Genomic DNA, 19,073 nt, shown 5'->3' with positions numbered 1-19,073 from the left:
TTTTTATGCCACTATTACATCACTATATCATGCTAGCAGGTCACCATTGTAGATTGAAAGGTTTATAGTTGGGTTTCTGTTTACCTTTCTCCTCTAACAGCATGCAGGGAACCTTCCGGTACAATGAACATAATCAGTAATGGTGAAGGCTCTAGTTAGGCACCAGATCGAGTTTTTTATGTTTAATGAGACATATGAGTGTTATCTTCAACAAAAGGACCTTACTATTAGTTTGGATAGAGCAACCAACAGCCTTGCAAATAGCCTGAGTTATTTGGAGGTTTCCATGGAGACCCTTTGGCCAACAATTCAATTATATTAACCCCTTCCTGCCATTGAAGGTTTCACTTGGTGGCAAGAGAGATCTAGTTTGGCCATTGTCTCTCCCCCAATATTTGGTGACTTCATTTAGATTTCTTTCATACACACACACACACACACACACACACACACACACGAAATATTTATACATAAAATGAAGCATCTACTGCATTAGGGCTCCATACAGTACTCAGATAGCCATTAGTATTAGCTGTCTCTCCCAATATTCCCTCTTATCCCTCTATTCCCTCCACCTCCTCCATTTCATCCTCTTGTTCCAGCCTCCCCCACTGTCTCTACATGACTATATATTCTATTTCTCCTTCCTTGGGCGATCTCCTCCTCCCGCTCAGTCCCTTACTCTATCTTATATCTGTGGTTATATAAGAGAATACACACTATATTGGTCTTTTGGGGTCTGGGTTACCTTACTTGGAATGATTTTTTTTTCTAATTCCATCCATTTACCTATGGATTTCATATTCCTTTTAACAACTGAAGAATAGTCCATTCGGTAATTGTATGGGACTTTCATTATCCATTCATCTGTTGATGGACATCTAGGCTTCTCCTCATTTCCGGCTATGAATAGAGCAGCAATGGACATGATGAACAAGTGTCTCTGTAATAAGATGTCTGAGAATGATAATGCTGGAATTTGATGTGGATCTGTTCCCAGCTTCCTGAGTAACTGCCATACTTATCTTCACAGTGTCTCTACAAGTTTGCAACCCCCCACCGCCCCTCACACCACCCCCCACCCCACCCCCCCGCAACTAGATGGATAAGTGTTTCCCTTTCCCCACAGCCTCACCAAAATGAGCTGCAATTTCATTTTATTGACCTTGGCTATTGTGACTGGTGTAAGCAGAGATCTCAAAGTAGTTTTGATTTGCATATTCCTTATTACTCAGGATATTGAACATTTCTTTAAGTGTTTTTCAGCAACTCATGTTTCATCCTTTGAGAATCCTGTTTATTTCTGTACCCCATTTTTAATTGAGTCATTTGTTTCCCTGATGTTTAGGGTTTTTGTTTGTTTATTTTTACATATTAACCCTCTATCTGATGTATAATTGGTAAAGATCTTATCCTAATCTGCAGCCTGCTGCTTTGTCTGAACAATTGTCCTTTGTTGTAATGAAGCTTTTCACTTTCATGAGGTCCCACTTAAATTAATTGTTGATCGTAGTGCCTGGGCTATCAGTGTTCTGTTCAGAAAGTCTTTTCCTGTGTCAGTGATTTCCCATTGTGTTAGTAATGGACTAAACCTCTGAACTGTAAGCCAGCTCCAATTAAATGCTTTACTTTATAAAATTTGTGATAGTTGTGGTGTCTCTTTACAGCAATAGAAACCCTAATCAAGACAATCTTTCACCTTTTTTTCAAACCATTTTTGTTAATGTATATCTTCTGTATTCTACATAAATTTTAGTATTTGTTCCATTTCTGTGACTTAAAAATATCTCCTGGGTTTGCATAGGCTTTATTAAATATTGATCTTCTGAAAAAGGTAGTAAGCCTGTGGGGCATTTTACACATTCTCTTCTGTCAGGCTCAGTGTATCTGGCCTTACTTTGAAGTCTTTGACCCATTTGAAATTGAGTATTGTACAGGGTAATAAGTATATGTCTTTACATTGTTTTACATACAGCCATCCAGCTTGACCAGGACCATGTGTTGAAGATGCTGTCTTTTTTTCTGGTGTTTATTTTTGGATTCTGTGTCAAAAATCAGATGTCCATAGGTGCATGATTTATGTCTGAATCTTCAAGTCCATTGTTCAAATGTCTATGTTTTTATATCAATAGCAATCTGTATTTATTACTATAGCTCTGTAGTACAACTTGAAATAGGGATGGTGATATCTCCAGCAATGCTTTTATTATTCAGGATATTTTCGCTATACCAGGTTCTATAAGAACCAATTGTTCTCCTGAAAGTCAGTAGACCGACCACACACATAGGAATTTATTTCTCAACACTAAATTCTGTTTCATTGTTCTACAGATGCATTCTTCAGCTAATACTTCTTTGCCAAGAACTGTGTAGTTTTATAGTATGTCTTGAAAGTAGATTGAGCCTTTGTGGTGGTTTAAATGAAAATGACCCTTACTGACCCATGGGAGTGGCACTATTAGGAGGTTTGGCCTTATTGGAGGAAGTATGTCACTGCAAGTGGGCTTTGAGGTTTCACGCTCAAGCCCTGCCCAGTGTTATTCTCTCTTCATGCTGCCCGAGGATACAGATGCAGAACTCTCAGCTTTCTCTCCTGCACCTTTTCTGCCTCTGTGCTTCCCACTGTGTTAGTAATGGACTAAACCTTTGAACTGTAAGCCCGCTCCAATTAAATGCTTTACTTTATAAACTTTGCAATATTTGGGATGTCTCTTCACAGCAATAGAAACCCTAATCAAGACAGTCTTCCATGCTTTGTTTCAAATTGTTTTTGTTAATTTATGTCTCCTGCATTCTACATAAATTTTAGTATTTGTTCCATTTCTGTGACTTTAAAATATCTCCTGGGTTTGCATAGGCTTTATTAAGTATTGATCTTCTGAAAAAAGTAATTAGTTTGTGGGGAAATTTTACATTTTATGATTTATTCAAAACATTTGATATTGAAAAGCAAAAGACCTTATCGACTTAAAGAAAAATTAATGAAAAAATGTATAACTATTCTGTCATATACTCTGAAATGTTACATTTTTAATATTTACTCATATATCTACCTTTATATTAAAAATATAACACAATCATATTCAAAGACTACTAACCTGAAGATTTGAATTCAATTATAGTCCAAATTCTAGAAATGTTCTCATGCATTGTGGAATGAGACAATTAACTTTTCTGAACCTAACTTTTCCTGTCTAAAAATATTTACTTTTATATTTTATAAGTAGAAGTTCTCTTAACTTTTATTCAGAGTTGTTCTATAGATTCTTTTGTTCTTAATTTAAGACCATAACGAAGCATATTGAGCTAAATCATATCACTTCATCTTTTATTTAATTAAAGAAACCATTAACATTTTATCATGAGCTTAGCTCCTGTTTTTATGATAGGAATTAACTGCTTTATCAACAGCATTAAAGGCAATATACTTCTAGAGATGTAGAAATGAAAAAAATAGCTTTGATTTTTGCTTCATTAAAATAAAACTTATATTTTCATTTTAAGCATAGTTTAAATGTTTCAGTTATACTTTGTTTTTAATATTTACTTTTAATAACTTCTTATACTAATTTTCAAAACACTCTACTACATAATTGGCTGACTTTAAGTTATTAAAACATATTTTAACTCAGCTATACAAAATTAGCTACTGATAAGACCATGATAATTTATTCTCATATTATAACATAATATGATATTCTACAACGAGCAAGAAGCCCAGTGCTGAAAACCTTAGTGAAACTCAAGTATTAGTGACTATCTTAGTTAGGGTTTCTGTTGCTGTGATGAAACACCATGACCAAAGCAACCTGGGGAAGAAAGGGTTTATTTGGCTTACACTTCCGCTTTACTGGTGATCATGGAAAGAAGTCAGGAGCTGACATGGAGGCCATGGAGGGGAGTTGCTTACTGGCCTGTTCCCTGAGGCTTGCTCAGCCTGCTTTCTTATAGAACCCAGGACTACCTGCCGAGGGGTGGCCCTGCACACAATGGCCTGGGCAACCTTACATCAATCACTATTTAAGGTATTTACTTTACAGACTTGCCTATTTTCCCGTCTGATGGAGGTATTTTCTCAGTTGAGGCCACCTCTTCCCCAGTGACTCTAGCTTTTGTTAAGTTGACCTGAAACTGACCAGCACAGTGACCATATTGGTTAAGTTAGTTCACTTCTTGGGAATCAGACCTTTTATTTGTGGAGTTTAATGTGGCTATCCAATAATCCCCATACAATGAGGTTGCTATAAATGAACATTAGATGCTATTGGAAAACAATTTCTAAAGACGTAGGTAGAACAATTTCTTGTCTGAATTACTTTGGGCAAGCATTTGAGTTACATTGTGCCTCAGTTTCCTAATATGAAAACAATAGTTTTAATAAAATTCCTTCAGAGTATGATCCATGTAAAGTTCTTAGCAAAAGGCATAACATGTTGCTAACACTCAATGGACACTAGATGTTTCAATGAAGAGTAACAGCAGAACCGTAAGTGTAACAAAATAGCTGAAGACAAACTATACTGGGGAATATCTGTGCTTTGTTTCAGATGCCACTGAAACTAACTGCTAGGTTTAAGCAAATGCTTCAGACTTTCTGTACCTAAATATGACCTTGTGGACCGAGAATAATGAACAAAACTGTTTTGTTTCTGTTGTCTTTTCTGAAATTCAATGAACTTGTGATCGGGCTATATAAAATGGACACAGCTTTTGTTTAATTTAATTATCCTACCCTTCCAGCTTTTTCATCATGATCACTTAATAATTTACACAGACACAGTACTTGTCTGCTTTAGGAAAGGAAAATAGAATTGACCCATGATTATTCCCAAATCATGTTTTAGCTTCTTTGTTTATTTGCTTATTCACTGAATTTATCTAAGAAATAGAAATATGCTTCCTTCTTACAATGATATACCATACTGGTGTTCTAATAACACCTCTAGTTTAATTTGAAAAGTCAGGAAATGTCTGTAAGTATGCAGTCCATTAAAGACATTGAGAAGATTTCCAAGGCTGGGAGAGAGTCCAGGGGGTAAAAATTTTTATTGCACAAGGGTGCAAATCTTAATTCAAATATCCAGAACCCACATTAAAGCCCAGAAACATAGAGCAAGTGTCTATAACCATATTGTTCCTTCAGGGAAATAGGGGAATTCCTGAAGCCCTGGCCGGCTGGTCAGCCGCATACCAAACAGAGCAGAAAAATAATAAACAAAATGGGAAGCAAGAAGTGACACCTGAGATTGTTCTCTGAAGTCCACACGTGTGCTATGGAGTGTACATACCCCCCCTACACACACACTCATACACACACAGTTTTCTAATAAACCTTCAAAGTTGAATAATATCCTTATACTCATAGACATGGATAATGTATATGCATATGAAAAGGCCACTGAACATCTTTACTAAATGTATCAGTGTTTTATTGACTGCATAAAGCTAAGAGAAAATTACTCTTCCTTACAGCACATCATCTGTGAGTCAGAAAGGCTGAAGTTACTACCTGATAACAGTAGGTTGTAACTACTATGAGAAGTGCAATGAACTAAATCACCACAGCATCACTGTGTGGAGAGCAGCCGAGAAGAACCGGCAATACAGGCCTACAGTCATGCATGGCTTGTAATACTTATTCATTCCTTCCCTAAAAAAGTGAAGACAGGTGTTTTGCCAGAGTAAGACAACATTAATCCATGCCTGTGCAATTGCATTCTAATCATAGTTAGCAAATGACAGAGCCGTCAGAGCTGGAGGTTTTCATCTGACGGCACCTTCTGGGAACAGGAGATAAATGAAGGAGATGCAACACCTTTAGATGCTGTCTTGATTAGTGTTGACATTTTTCCTTGGGGTTGACAGCTGCTAATGAGTTTAATTTAAACCTGAAACAAAAGATCAAAGATATCTTTGAAACAAAATTTTGATGATCATAAGCAATGACAGGAAGTAAATCTTATTTGTGTATTCCCTTATCACCACTATCAGCCCACTCATAATTTTATTCCTCTTTGTTTAAGTATAACAAGTCAAATTCAGAAAATGTGGGAAATTCTAGGAAGCATAGAATATTAAATTGACATGATTCTTATGTAAATTAGTGATTCAATTATTTTTTCAAATCACTAATAAAAACCTAAAGGTATAGATAATGACACGAAAAGACTTATGATTTTTTAATATGTTCTCTTTCCTCCTAAATCCTGTTGAAAGACGGTGCTTTAATGTGCATTTCTTTTTTCTTTTAGGCATGGTTTTCATGGACAGACTCCTTCTATCCTTTCCACACTCCCCTCTAATTATCTTGTCTTTGATAGAACGTGAGATCATTGGTTGCCTTTGTGTTTTGCATAAACACACTTGAGTTTCTCATTTCAGTCATGGTATGAAAATGAGATACACGAAAGGGCTGTAAACTACAACAAATGCCAGTAATAAATAAAAACAAGTATCTATACATGATCAGGCTTTGCAAGACATGCTTCTCAGGCAGAGAAGCACGAAACAGGGAAGTTGAAACACTCCTGGAAGGGGTAAGAGACGCCATGAGCTGTCAAGAGGAAGCAAGAAAAGGAAAGGCAGAGATTGAGGGCTAAGAAGGAAGTCAGAAGCAGCTGAGAAGGAGGAGGGGTAGTGACTCAGCAAACACTGTATAGCAGAGGGGCTGCAATAGTTTAAAATCAAGTTCATGCCCGTAGGAACCAAGACCTGTTGAAGACGAAGGAGGCATGAAAAGATGTCAGGAGTGCCAAGTCCTTACAGTATATGTTTGATTCTTCTCCAGGAAGCCCAGGCACATATAGCATGTGGTATGAGTAACTACTAAAGGCTGAGAAGTGCCCTATTTTCCTCATGTGATTTAATTTAGTTAATAAAATATGAGCCATTCAAATCGTGCTATGTGGTAGGCATTACTGCAATTTTTCATCCGTGTTTTTCAAAGTACATGTAGGAAATAAATAATTACAGTTACCTATGACCCTACTAAAATTACTCTAGAATTAATATTCTTTCTACAATAAACTTGATAGTTGAATATAATTTACAATACATTTTATGTTTGCATATTTGTACTTTTAAGTAGAATTCACAAAGTGTCTTTACAGGTACTTTGCGAATTTCATTTATTCATTCATTATTCAACTATTCTAACTTAGTCAATTTAAAATTCAGAAATTTAGTTGCAAATGTCCAGGGGTGCATAATAGCCATACAAAACTGGAGTCACATTTTTTTCTAAGTGCCTTAAAAAAAAAAAAGGTTACATGAAAGTGACCAAATTCATACCCTTTAATAAGCTATAGGTGACTTTCAAAACATATTATATTTGCATTTTTATATCTGCCTGGTTGTATCATCAACCATTAATACACAAATTTTGCTAAATGCTGTTTTTTTTTTCTTTTCCCTGTGCTAGATTTATGTCAACTTGATTCAAGCCAAAGTCATCTAAGAGGAGGGAACCTCAATAAAGAAAATGCCTCCATAAAACTGGTCTGTAAAAAAGTCTGTAGGGAGTTTTCTTAATGAGTGATTGATGAGGGAGTGGCCAGCCCATTATGGTTGATGTCATCCTTGGGCTGGTGGTACTGGGTTCTATAAGAAAGAAGGCTGAGCAAGGCATGTGGAACAAGCCAGTAAGCTTCATCACTGTGTGGCCTCTGCATTCACTCCTGCCTTCAGGTTCTTGCCCTGTTTGAGTTCCTGCCCTCACTGCTTTTGATAGGAACTTTCATATGGACTCTGAGTGAAATAAACCCTTTCCTCCCCAAGTTTCTTTGGTTATGGTTTTTCATTACAGCAATAGTAACCCTAACTAAGATATTTTCCCAACAGCAATCCTTTTATATTCACCAGAAAGAAATTGGTAGAAATCATAGAATATATCATAAAGGGGTTATCTCTGGTCACATTCTTGTCCTGATTTTCTTTGTTCATAGTCCACTGTACTATTATCCATTCATCTCATTCTTTGACTTACATTCACCCAGGTATGTGGTAGCTCATAAGTCTGTAAAACAAATATTTCCAGGTCCACCTTCTAGGCATGTAGCAAGTAGAGGTACATTTCTTGGGGCCCCTTGATTAGATGGAGGCAGGGAATTAGTTTAGGTTGATAGAATACAAGAAAAATAATGGTACAAAATTTTCTAATTTCCAAGTGAAGATTAAACAATCATCTTCTCATTTTCCACCTTTTCCCTCTGTTATTGTTCTAGAGTGGCTTGAAACATAAAAAGGACAATGGAAAATTAAAATGTACCAATTTTGTGTTTTTATGAGTTGTGTGTGTATGTGTTTCTTGTGCTTTCTCTTTATATATTTTCCCTTTTATTTGCCTTTTTGATTTCTAAAGAGCAAGAGAAAGAAAACATAAGTTGATGAGTGGGAAGTTAGGGAGGATCTGGGAGCAGATAAGTGCTATGGGATGCCCTTCTGTACTCTGTGAATGTGTGTTGCTCTCATTGGTTGATAATAAAGCAGTCAGTTTTGGCCGACGACAAAGTAAGATAAGGTTAGGCTGTACAATCAAACTAAGGACAGAAATGAAGAAGGGCAGAGTTGGGACAGAGGCCAGCCAGCCACCAAGGAAGCAAGAGAAAATGGAGAAAATGAGGTAACGAGCCATGAACCATGTGGCAAAACATAGATAAGAAATATGGATTAATTTAAACGTAAGAGCTAGCTAGTAATAAACCTGAGTCATTGACCAAGTATTTATAATTAATATAAGCCTCTGAGTGGTAATTTGGGAAGCAACTGCCCAGTATAATTGGGTGTACAGGAAAGAAAGCTCTGTCTCTGGTTACAGATGAGGGAGGAAAATCCATGATCAGGATATAGTTTATAAAAAACTATTTTCAATTAAAAAATGTAACAAACCAACAGGTTCAGGAGGAACTAAAAAGGAGGTGAACCAGAAATAAACTTTTATTGTTGTGAGTATTTGAAATGTAAATATTGTTAAAATATAACAGCCCAGACAAGTTGTGTTCTTAAATCAACTTATTAGTGAAAAACTGAGAAACTCAAAATTCAATATTAAGAGTTTGAAATTTGGAAGCTGTCCAATTCCTCCTCAAACTGATAATAAGCAAAATCAAGCTGGGGAAATGGCAAAATGTACTCACAGCTAATATTGCACACAAAATAAAATGCAACCAGTTGCACGCCAAGAACATAAACTCTCTGGAGAGGCAAAGCCCAGTGGCAGTCCCAAGGGAGTCAGCTTACATACAGGCACGATAGGGACAGGTGGATTGGTAGCAGCAAGCAAGCCCTTACATGTGTTAACTAAAAGTGTCACCCTATGTCATCAACACATTGTTCTATCACATTTATATTTCCAACATAAAAGCTTCATGAGAAGACAGAAAGAGGAAGAGGAGAGGTAAAAAGGAAGAAGAGCTGCTGGGGAATGTCTTTCTGCATGCTGTGAATGTTGTTCCCACTGGTTAATAGATAAGCTGCTTTGGCCTATGGCAAGGCAGCTTAGAGGCAGATGGGAAATCCAAGCAGAGAGACAGGAAGAAGTAGGGGGAGATGAGGCCAAAGGAACAAGATGCCAGCACACCAGTGAGAGAGACATGGATTGGTAGAGATGGGTTGATTTAGGATGTAGGAGCTGGCTAACGAGGTGCCTGCCATAGACCTTGCAGATTGTGAATGGTGTTAGGCCTCTGAGTGATTATTTTGTGGGTGGCGGTGGGATTGCAGGGGTGGTCTTTAGAAATATACCCTCAAATGTAATAAATCACCATGAACCACAGTCAGAAACTCAGTCACATGACTGTAACTACTTGCAGTGACAATCAGGTCAAGTAATATAGTGAGAAGAGGAAGGTAGCCAGTCTGTGCTCTATACTTTAGTAGTTGTAATTACTTTGATTATTTCTAAGTTTCATCACATGTAAAATGCACTTTAACTATTTGGGATGAAGATTCATTATAGTTTTGATGACATTGTCTGCTTTTATTATGGTTTAATTACAACCATCTTTGCTATTTGCTCGTTTTTTGAGATAAAATTTCTCTGTATAACAGTCCTGGCCATTCTGAAACTTGCTCTGTAGACCAGGCTGGCCTCAAACTCATAGATCTGCCTGTCTCTGCCTTCCAAGTGCTGCGATTAAAGCCATGTACCATTATGCCCAGCTTTTCTTTTCTATTCTTTCTTTCTTTCTTTCTTTTTTTTTTTTTGGTTTTTCGAGACAGCGTTTCTCTGTGTAGCTTTGCGCCTCTCCTGGAACTCACTTGGTAGCCCAGGCTGGCCTCGAACTCACAGAGATCCGCCTGGCTCTGCCTCCCGAGTGCTGGGATTAAAGGCGTGTGCCAGCGCCGCCTGGCTCTTTTCTGTTCTTAATAGTACATCTGACTTTAGGAATTTAATATCATGGATTCAATAATACATGGACACTTCTTAATAACCTTTCAATAAAAATATTTTAATAGCAACAAAAATGAGTATGCTAATAAATTGATAATTTAAAAATATTAACCAAGCTAACTGATACTAATGAATTACTTAATTTTTCCATGTTTCTCAGAGAACACAACAATTAGCACTTCACTTAAAAGTAGTAAGCAAATTCACTAAAAAGACTGATAGAATAAAAAAAAGTTGAGAAATTCTAAGAAATTTGATTGTCATAGAAATCCATAAGATGATTGTACTTTAAAACGCACATTTGGTTGACATTATGGAAAATACTTCTGAAATGTTTAACATGTGTAACAAATGGCATGACTGGAAATGTGATAATATTAACTAATAATAACTAATATTATTAGCAATGGTGTCTCCTTATAAAATAGAGTTATACTGAAAACCTGACAGCCCAGTGCTTTTATCTAAATCGTTTGGAAGACCCCAAATATGGAGTCTATGTTATGGCACATCCAAAATGCAACTTGTTCAAGACAATTTTACAGCTTATGACTTGTGTTTATACCATCACAACCTTTTTTGAAAAATAAGTGCTAAAAATCTACACGAGTGTAGGAATGTTCATTGACATCAAGTGTTCCCATTTAGTACTGTAAATGAAGGGATACGTTTACTGAGGTGGAAAATTCATTTCCTCTAATTTGTAACATCATGACTATATTTACTCAGTGAATCCACCAAAGTTTTCATTCTTTAAGTCATGAAGAAGGAAAAACATTCCCTTCTTTATTAATGTTTAGGACTTTTTCTTTTGCTCCAGGGTTATTCATAATACATTCTTCTGCTTAAATCATGACATTTCATGTAATCTCTTCTGTGTTATGTTTAAATATTTAAAAGGATACACACAGTATTATTTCCCTGACAGCTTTGTATGTTAAAATAGAAGGTGCTGAGTCTGGGGAATGTTCACGATATAAAGTATTTACTTTCTGCCTTCTCTTTCCACCTGAAAAGCACTGCCAGACTTGTTTAAGTTGAAATAATATGACTGATAAGAATTTCAAGGGGAAATGTTCTTATTTCTGAGTTGTCTCTGTCTCAGTTCCACACAGACACTTCTAATCTTCATTGTTTTCCAAGCACCCTCTTTGTGAGCACTTGCATAATTTATTCAGTTTTACTGTATTTATTAAAAAAATATGAACAAACATAAAATTGACTACTACAGCTTATGTGTTAAAAAGGTCAGCTGTAAAGTGAATAAAAAAAAATTTCTGAAGTAGATAATCAGCCGTAAATGTTATTTTCCCTTCATTTCCAATACCACTTCCTTCTAGAGATCCTTTTCTGCATAAACTGGACTGTGAATGCCAGTGTACTCAGAGCTAACCCAAGGATAGCCATTCATGCAAATCGCTAACAATACTTTTCATTGCTGAAATGTTTATTTTATTGTTAGTTTCCCTCCTCAACTCTGAATTTGTTAATGGAATTTCTGATGCTTAGAGTAAAATAGTCACTCAAATGTCTATCGAACTGAATATAAGCTAAGTGAGTAGAATTGTAATTAGGATTCTGAATGAACTGTTTGGAGGAAATGTCACATGCTTTTGTTTATGGGTGACAACTTTTCTTTTAGAAACTGAACAACAATCTGGTGTGTTAAGGATGCTGTGTGTAGATGGTTTTACTTAACATGTGATACTTTATACTACAGGAAGCACAAAGTGTTCTTTTTTAAGTGCCTTACGCTGAACAGATTCCACACAGTTTCACTTACCTTGGTATCAGAAAGCTCTGAAGATGAAGCAAGATTTAAAGAATAGAAGTTTCAAATTGGGAGTAGTGGCATACAGCTTTAATCCCAGCACTCTGGAGACAGAGGCAGGAGGATCTGTGAGTTTCAGGCCAGCCTGGTCTACAGAGGGAGTTCCAGGACAGCCAGGGCTATATAGAGAGACATTGTCTTGACAAAACCCAAACAAGTAAACAAAAGGAATTGACATTTCAGTATCATAACATATCTAAAGAAATACTTAGCCTTATTTGCAGCTGTATCAAGTAAAACTAAATCTTGGATCTATTGTCACTCCCAACATTACAGTTTAGCAACAAGATGTTCTTGCTATCACCCTAAAGTGATACACTTGTGAAATCGCTGACATAAACACACAAACACTGCACACAACAGGCAAAGGCAATGTGGTAGCATCCTCTCACTGTCACCAACAGCGAACAAGATTTCTCCAAGAGTTACTGCAATGTCCTTTAAGATGTGCACCTGTCACAGACCTTAGGTATTCTCATCAGTCACTTGAGAAGATAAAGTGGCTTGAAAATTTCAAGACCTTTTCTCTCCAATGCCACCAGTATATAAATATAGTATATTTAGTATTAACTGCATTCAAAGACGTCTTTAATTCTCCTCCAAGTTAATAATAAAGATGCTTTCTTGTATCATTATCATCGTTACAAAATGTTTAACATGTGTGTTTTCAGTATGTTCTGGGGAAATTACAACATGAAAGCAACAAAATAAATGGAATAGCTCTCTATGACATACTTTTTTTTTCTGGGATTAGAGGGCTTAGAGTAGGATAATTCTCCATGTGGGATCTGTTCTTGTTCAGCAACTCAGGTTGAACTCCTCATGTGTGTTCTGGCACTCACTGCCGGAAGTCATGTCACAGATTTCAGTTCCAGCTCATCTGACTTATTATTGCTAGACCTGTCAACCGGATGAAATGACCCCCTCATGCGCACCGTGTAACACAAGAGAGGAATGTGCGAAAGCGACTCAAAAACTACCACCTCAAAGAGATGGCTCCAATTTCAGCTCGGCTCTTTCCCTGCTGCAGCCTTACCTTCAACCTTCTCTGCCCTTGTTGTCTCTCTTCCTGGGTCGTTTGGAAGGATGTGTTGCACCGTGGAACATTCGGTTGAATGGCTGTCGTCACATCCATCCTCCTCTCCGTCTTTACGCAAAAGCAAGCAAGCAGTGCTCTAAACTGAGCTAAATATATACTTAGACATTCCTAGCCTTTCAGTTCGCTTATGCTACCTACATTTTTTTTTGGTATAAATTAAAGAAATTCCATCTTATTAATATTTGCTAGGTTTTTCCTGTTTTGTAAGGGAATGATTCCTGTTTTCTTTTGTTAGACAAAGCGAGGAATCCTCAAGTTGGGATAGAGACAGGTAGATCCTGAATTGATGAGGCAACTCATCACAACCTAGCACACATAAGCTGCTTGATCTGTCGCCTTAAATCCTCCCACCTCTCTCCTTTCCCTAAATCCTTAAAAGTCTATAGATTTTAGTGAAAAAAAAAAAGGACGTTTGTAATGCCCTACCACTTCTCCTTGAAGAAAGCTCTGGACTTCAGAATCATATATTTTCTAATTTTTAACGTTAACTAGTCATTTCTAAGATATTACATACTTTTATTTATTTTTTTTTTTACCTCAGTGGTAGATGTGGTAAGGTTTAACATTAATCATCATTCCTGCCTTCATCCACTCCCCACTGAGCTCATACATACTCACGTCCCTAAGTACATATATAAGCTGGCGACTCCCAAGTTTACAGTCTCGGCGGAGCCTTGGCTCTGCTGTTTACACTCACAATTTCCAGTTTAATGGACATGATGACGAAACATTTCAAATTTAGTATGAGAAAATCTAGAATCCCATAATTGGTCTACAAACGTGTTAACCTTTCCCACACCCCCACCCTTGTTGTTTGGGCCAAAATCATTACGAATATTTTTTACTCTTCTAGTCACATAGAGCAGACATAAGTGACAGAAAGTGTCTTCCACATGAAGGCTAGCAACAAACAGAGGAGAAACGAGTAACTGAGTACATACAGTCCATTTGCTCACTTTGTCTGCAACTGCCCGCGTGGTCTGACTGCTGCATTGCCTCCAGCCTTGTGTCCCGGCTTTCAGCGATGCATAAATCTGAATTCCCCTCTAAACAGGAGCCATGGCCCCAAGAGTTTGTAAGTATAGCCAGGTCCCGCCATTCTTGTTTAAAAGCTTCCATCGAAGCCAACATCAGACGCTTTAATATCAGCATTTCACCTACAGCCTAGCTTTCTGGGCCCGTCTGACCTCTCATACAGTGCGTCAAAGCCCCGTCGTGCCAGCCCTGGGCTACACGGACGTCATGGCCCCGTTTCCCTTGCTTGCCTCAGGAATGCTTCTCCCTGACACAAGCATCCCTTTCTGCCCTTTAGGTCCACCCAGTCTCTGTGTAAATGATGAATTTTCAGCAAAGCTTTCTTTGACAGGATGCTGACTAGAAAAATGGCCAGTTTAGTATCGTGGCATGTCTAAGATTCTAGTACATAAAAGGCTGGCAGAAGATGGATACAAGTTCTGGCCCAGATTGGATTACAAAGTAGCATCTAGCCTTAACTTTAGGGTCCCACCCTGTTTCAAAAAAAAAAAAAAAAATTCCACTGAAGAAAGAAATATTTGTTCTTGTGCTCTACCACCACATAGCCTGGGCAGCTTTCTCACACCAGTACCTTTTAGACTTTGCCATGTGAATTGCAAAGACTGCTTCTCTCTGAATAATAAACCTTCCTTCTTTATTCCTTTTACACAGAAAAACATTTCTGGGGTGGTCCACTGTTTCTAAAAGTTATGCCAGGAACACAGGAGCAGAGACAAGTCCCCAAGCTTCCTCCCGCCTAGACCGTGAGCAACATAAGCTTTTACTGCCGGATATGATGGGGATTACTTTCTGTTGGTTTATATCTAGCACTGTGGCAATAATAAACCAACACATCTCCTGGGTTGCCCCGATAAGGTGCAATGTGCACAAGATGTGAAGCCTAGATGAGCAGATGGTTTTGCATCATGACATCCGTAATGTTGTCCTTAAAGTGCATTACTTTCTCGGGCAGAGTGGACTCGGCCTGCATGCCTCTATGTCCAAGGAGAGCAAGACTGAGAGTTGATGCTGTGGATCTGGTTTTCATTCCTCTGAGATTTTTCTTCCGCACACTCAATCCCTCAGTTTCTGGAATGGTTTCAGGATGAGATTCATTGTGCAAGCTTTGATTTGGGAATTTCAGCATTTTAGAATAAACAAATGCACACGGGTTTTTACTACAGAATAGGCTTAGGGCCCAGAAGTTAGAGAGTCCTTGAATGATTCTCTTGCCATTTCCAGTTACTTCAGAGCCTAATAAAATAAGCTCTCTCTAGGCATGCTTTGCATTTCTTTGTCTTTAATTCACCAGCTTCATCCACTGTTCTCTTGAGGATTCTCTTTAGAACTATTTAAAAAGGACAGGAAAACAATGTGTACCATGCGATTTAGCTGTGTGTGCAACATGTTCTGTCTTATACATATTTTTTAACATATGGTCCAGAGAGTTCATAACATTTTATTGATAGCCTGTTACAGCCTGAAGTGAATCATCCAGGAAGTTCAGATCTTATATTTCACTCATGTGAGTATCTAATTTTTACTCCTTGTATCCTGAGTAATTTAAATCAACAAGCTTTAAATAGTTACTCCAATAGCACACTGTAATTCTTACTGATTAGAAAATGGCTTCAATTTCAGAAATATTCCACCACTGCCCCACTTCTTTCCAAAAGAGGTAAGCATTAATACAGCCCCATATTTCTGTGATTAAAAACACCACTCATTAATATATAAGCCTTTAAAACTCAACCAGTGCCAAATGTAACCAGTCGTCTTCTTCATTTTGGTTTTTACTCTTATATTCTAAAGAAATGAAAACAAAATTGCTTTAATTTGTATAATCAACTATACAGGTACTTTATTATATAGCTGTATACCATATATAATGTTGAACATCCTATTAGACTGTATAATTTAACTAATAACTTATTTAATGTATTTGGCATAAAATACAAAAGCAGAGAAAACGTTTTGTAATTTCAAGCAAAAAGGAAATCATTCTAATTTTTCCTAAACAGAATCAAGTTTCATATTAAAACATGCATTACTATTCATCAGACAAACGTGAAAGAAGGAATTTTAATCTGGATGTAGTGGGTCATGACTTTATTCACAATATGGGGAGCCTGAGGCAGAAAGATCATGAGTTCATGGCCAGTCTGCTTTACATAAGAATGAACAAATGGATAGTAAGATTTTATTTTACCAAGTCAAAACTCTCAATTTTCTTTAATGAATATTTTTCAAATACTAGATACTTATTTTGAAAGCATTATTTTTATGTTATTCAGGGAGAAAACATTCAACCAATACGTGTTTGTTTTACACACTCACCGGATGATGTGTTTATCTTCCCCGTTAAGGGGTATGATGCTAGACCAGTGTGCCTTGTGTTGAGTACCAACACTGAGGATGGTTCGCTCTCATCATGTCCCTTTGATTCTGTAGGAACTGTGTTTAGTGAAAGGCAACATGCTGTGTAATAAATCATCTTCTCAGCAGCTTCACCGAAATGAACCTCAGCAGGGGACATTTCCATGGCTGATTCTTCTGTCCTATGACATCTGAGTTTCCTCAGTAGCTTTTGCTGTCGTCTTCAGGTCCCCAGCCTGCTAACACCCACAGAGAGAATAAGCATAGGGTTCCATCTCTTCTGCACTTGTTTAATCCCCATGGCAGACATGTATGTCCAAACATAACACATTTATTCAAATACTCATTCAATTACTCATATTTGAAAACAGTTTTTAATTGATAATACAATTATCTCAGATAAAGGAGCATTGCACTGTGCACAAATGATTAGTGATTATGACAAGAAATAAATTAATGAGTGAAATTAATTTCACTATAACATTGTGAAAGGGTTTTTTTGTAACACTGAAGAACTAAGAAGCAACATCTCACCCGTCTTCCATTTTTTTTGTGGCCAACGACACTTTCAGAGCTTTTGTTTACATCATTTTCCTCCTTATACAAAGTCTGGATTATGGGTTTGGGGATATGATTGAGTGGATTAATGGCTAAGCTCTACCTGCAAGGCAAATAACATAAGCTTGTTTTAACTCAGTTAGATAATTGGCTTTATCCTGAAATATACAATACCTTGGTCACTGATTTGTTGAGAAGCCTTCTGAAGAATAAAACTGTATTTTCCTGCACAACAGGACAGTATATCCAACAAAATGCTAGAATATTAGGTGCAATGATGTATGTTTCTAATAACAGAGGTTCTAAAACATTAACAGTTATGACTTGATGTGTGTCTTAGTTAGGGTTACTATTGTTGTGATTAAACCATGACCAAAGCAACTTGGGGAGGAAAGGGTTTTTATGACTCATACTTCCACATTACAGTTCACAATCAAAGTAAGTCAGAACAGGAACTTAAACAGGGCAGGGACCTGGAGGCATAAGCTGATGCAGAGGCCATGGAGGGGAGCTGCTTACTGGCTTGCTCCTCATGACTTTCTCAGCCTGCTTTTTTACAGGACCCAGTACCACCAGCCCAGGGATGGCACCACCCACATTGGTCTGAACTCTCCCACATCTAATTAAGAAAGTGCCCTATAGGCTTGCATACAGTTACAGAGCCTGCAATTTTATGGAGGCATTTTCTGAATTAAGGTCCCTCTTCTCCAATGCCTCTAGCTTGTGTCAAACTGACATAAAATTGGTCACTACAGTGTGCTAATGAGATAAGGTAGTGCCTTTTTTCTGTTGTCTGCAGAGTCCTATATGTCAAAGTAGACAAAACAAAGCACCAAATAATTCATACACACACACACACACACACACACACACACACACACACACACACAGAGTTTTTAGGTAAAAAGTTATAATGTAAAAATCCATGCCTTAACTTTAAAACTTCTTACTTAGATGTAAAGCATGGTGTATATGCCGACATTTCATTTCACAAAGTCAAATCATTAAACTCAAGAAACTGGCTTATCCTAAACAAATTGATGGTGGAAGCATCATCCAGCATTTCATTAGCTAATAACAACTTGATGAAGGTCACTTAAAAATGCTTTCTGCAGGCCGGGCAGTGGTGGCGCACGCCTTTAATCCCAGCACTTGGGAGGCAGAGCCAGGTGGATCTTTGTGAGTTCCAGGCCAGCCTGGTCTACAGAGCGAGATCCAGGAAAGGTGCAAAGCTACACAGAGAAACCCTGTCTCGGAAAAAAAAAATGCTTTCTGCCTTGCTAAGCAAAACACATAAAATATCAATTTATAATTAAAATATTTCTTGATGAACATAGAATCAAAACATGAGACTATACGGTATTGCAATATGTGGTATACAGTGTGTGCTATGTGATACAGTAGCCAGATAGGCTTGTCAGTTTCTTTACAGATGTTTCTATGATTGATCCAGACTAAACAACTAAGTTCATGGAGCAACCTACTCCATTATACAGGTTTGATAGTCACAACTGCAAAATAAATAACTTGCCAAATTCTATCTGTTAAACTGTTTATTTAATCACAATTTAACTTGCAAAAAGTCATACATTTCAGAGGATATACTCATTCACCAGTAATTAATACATGCATAGATGGGTATATCACATACATCTAATATTTCTCATGCCCAGAGATGGAATTATTAACACCACTGTAATCACAGCTAAGGGGCATGATGTGCATTAGAAACTTCGCACATTTTGTATCAAAATCTTCCAACACTCAGTGGTTTAAACATTATTACTATTCTCTTAGTGAATAAT

The 19,073-nt window shown here is 37.3% G+C and overlaps 1 long non-coding RNA gene across 3 annotated transcripts in view; it reads right to left on the bottom strand.

The window, feature by feature from the left end:
* Nucleotides 1-5,407: 5,407 nt before the first annotated feature.
* Nucleotides 5,408-19,073, bottom strand: part of LOC131906611 (uncharacterized) — a 43,444-nt gene continuing 29,778 nt past the window's right edge. For all 3 annotated transcript variants that reach the window (XR_009378154.1, XR_009378156.1, XR_009378155.1), the window contains exons 3-5: nt 17,245-17,371; nt 16,672-16,946; nt 5,408-5,888 (exon numbers count right to left, since the gene is read on the bottom strand). This is a non-coding gene — a long non-coding RNA (uncharacterized LOC131906611). The remainder of the gene's footprint in view (nt 5,889-16,671; nt 16,947-17,244; nt 17,372-19,073) is intronic.

The sequence above is a fragment of the Peromyscus eremicus genome, chromosome 3 (assembly GCF_949786415.1).
Source record: "Peromyscus eremicus chromosome 3, PerEre_H2_v1, whole genome shotgun sequence".
NCBI lineage: Eukaryota > Metazoa > Chordata > Mammalia > Rodentia > Cricetidae > Peromyscus > Peromyscus eremicus.
Note: the sequence above shows the minus strand (reverse complement) of the source record. Positions and strands in the feature narration are given on the sequence as shown.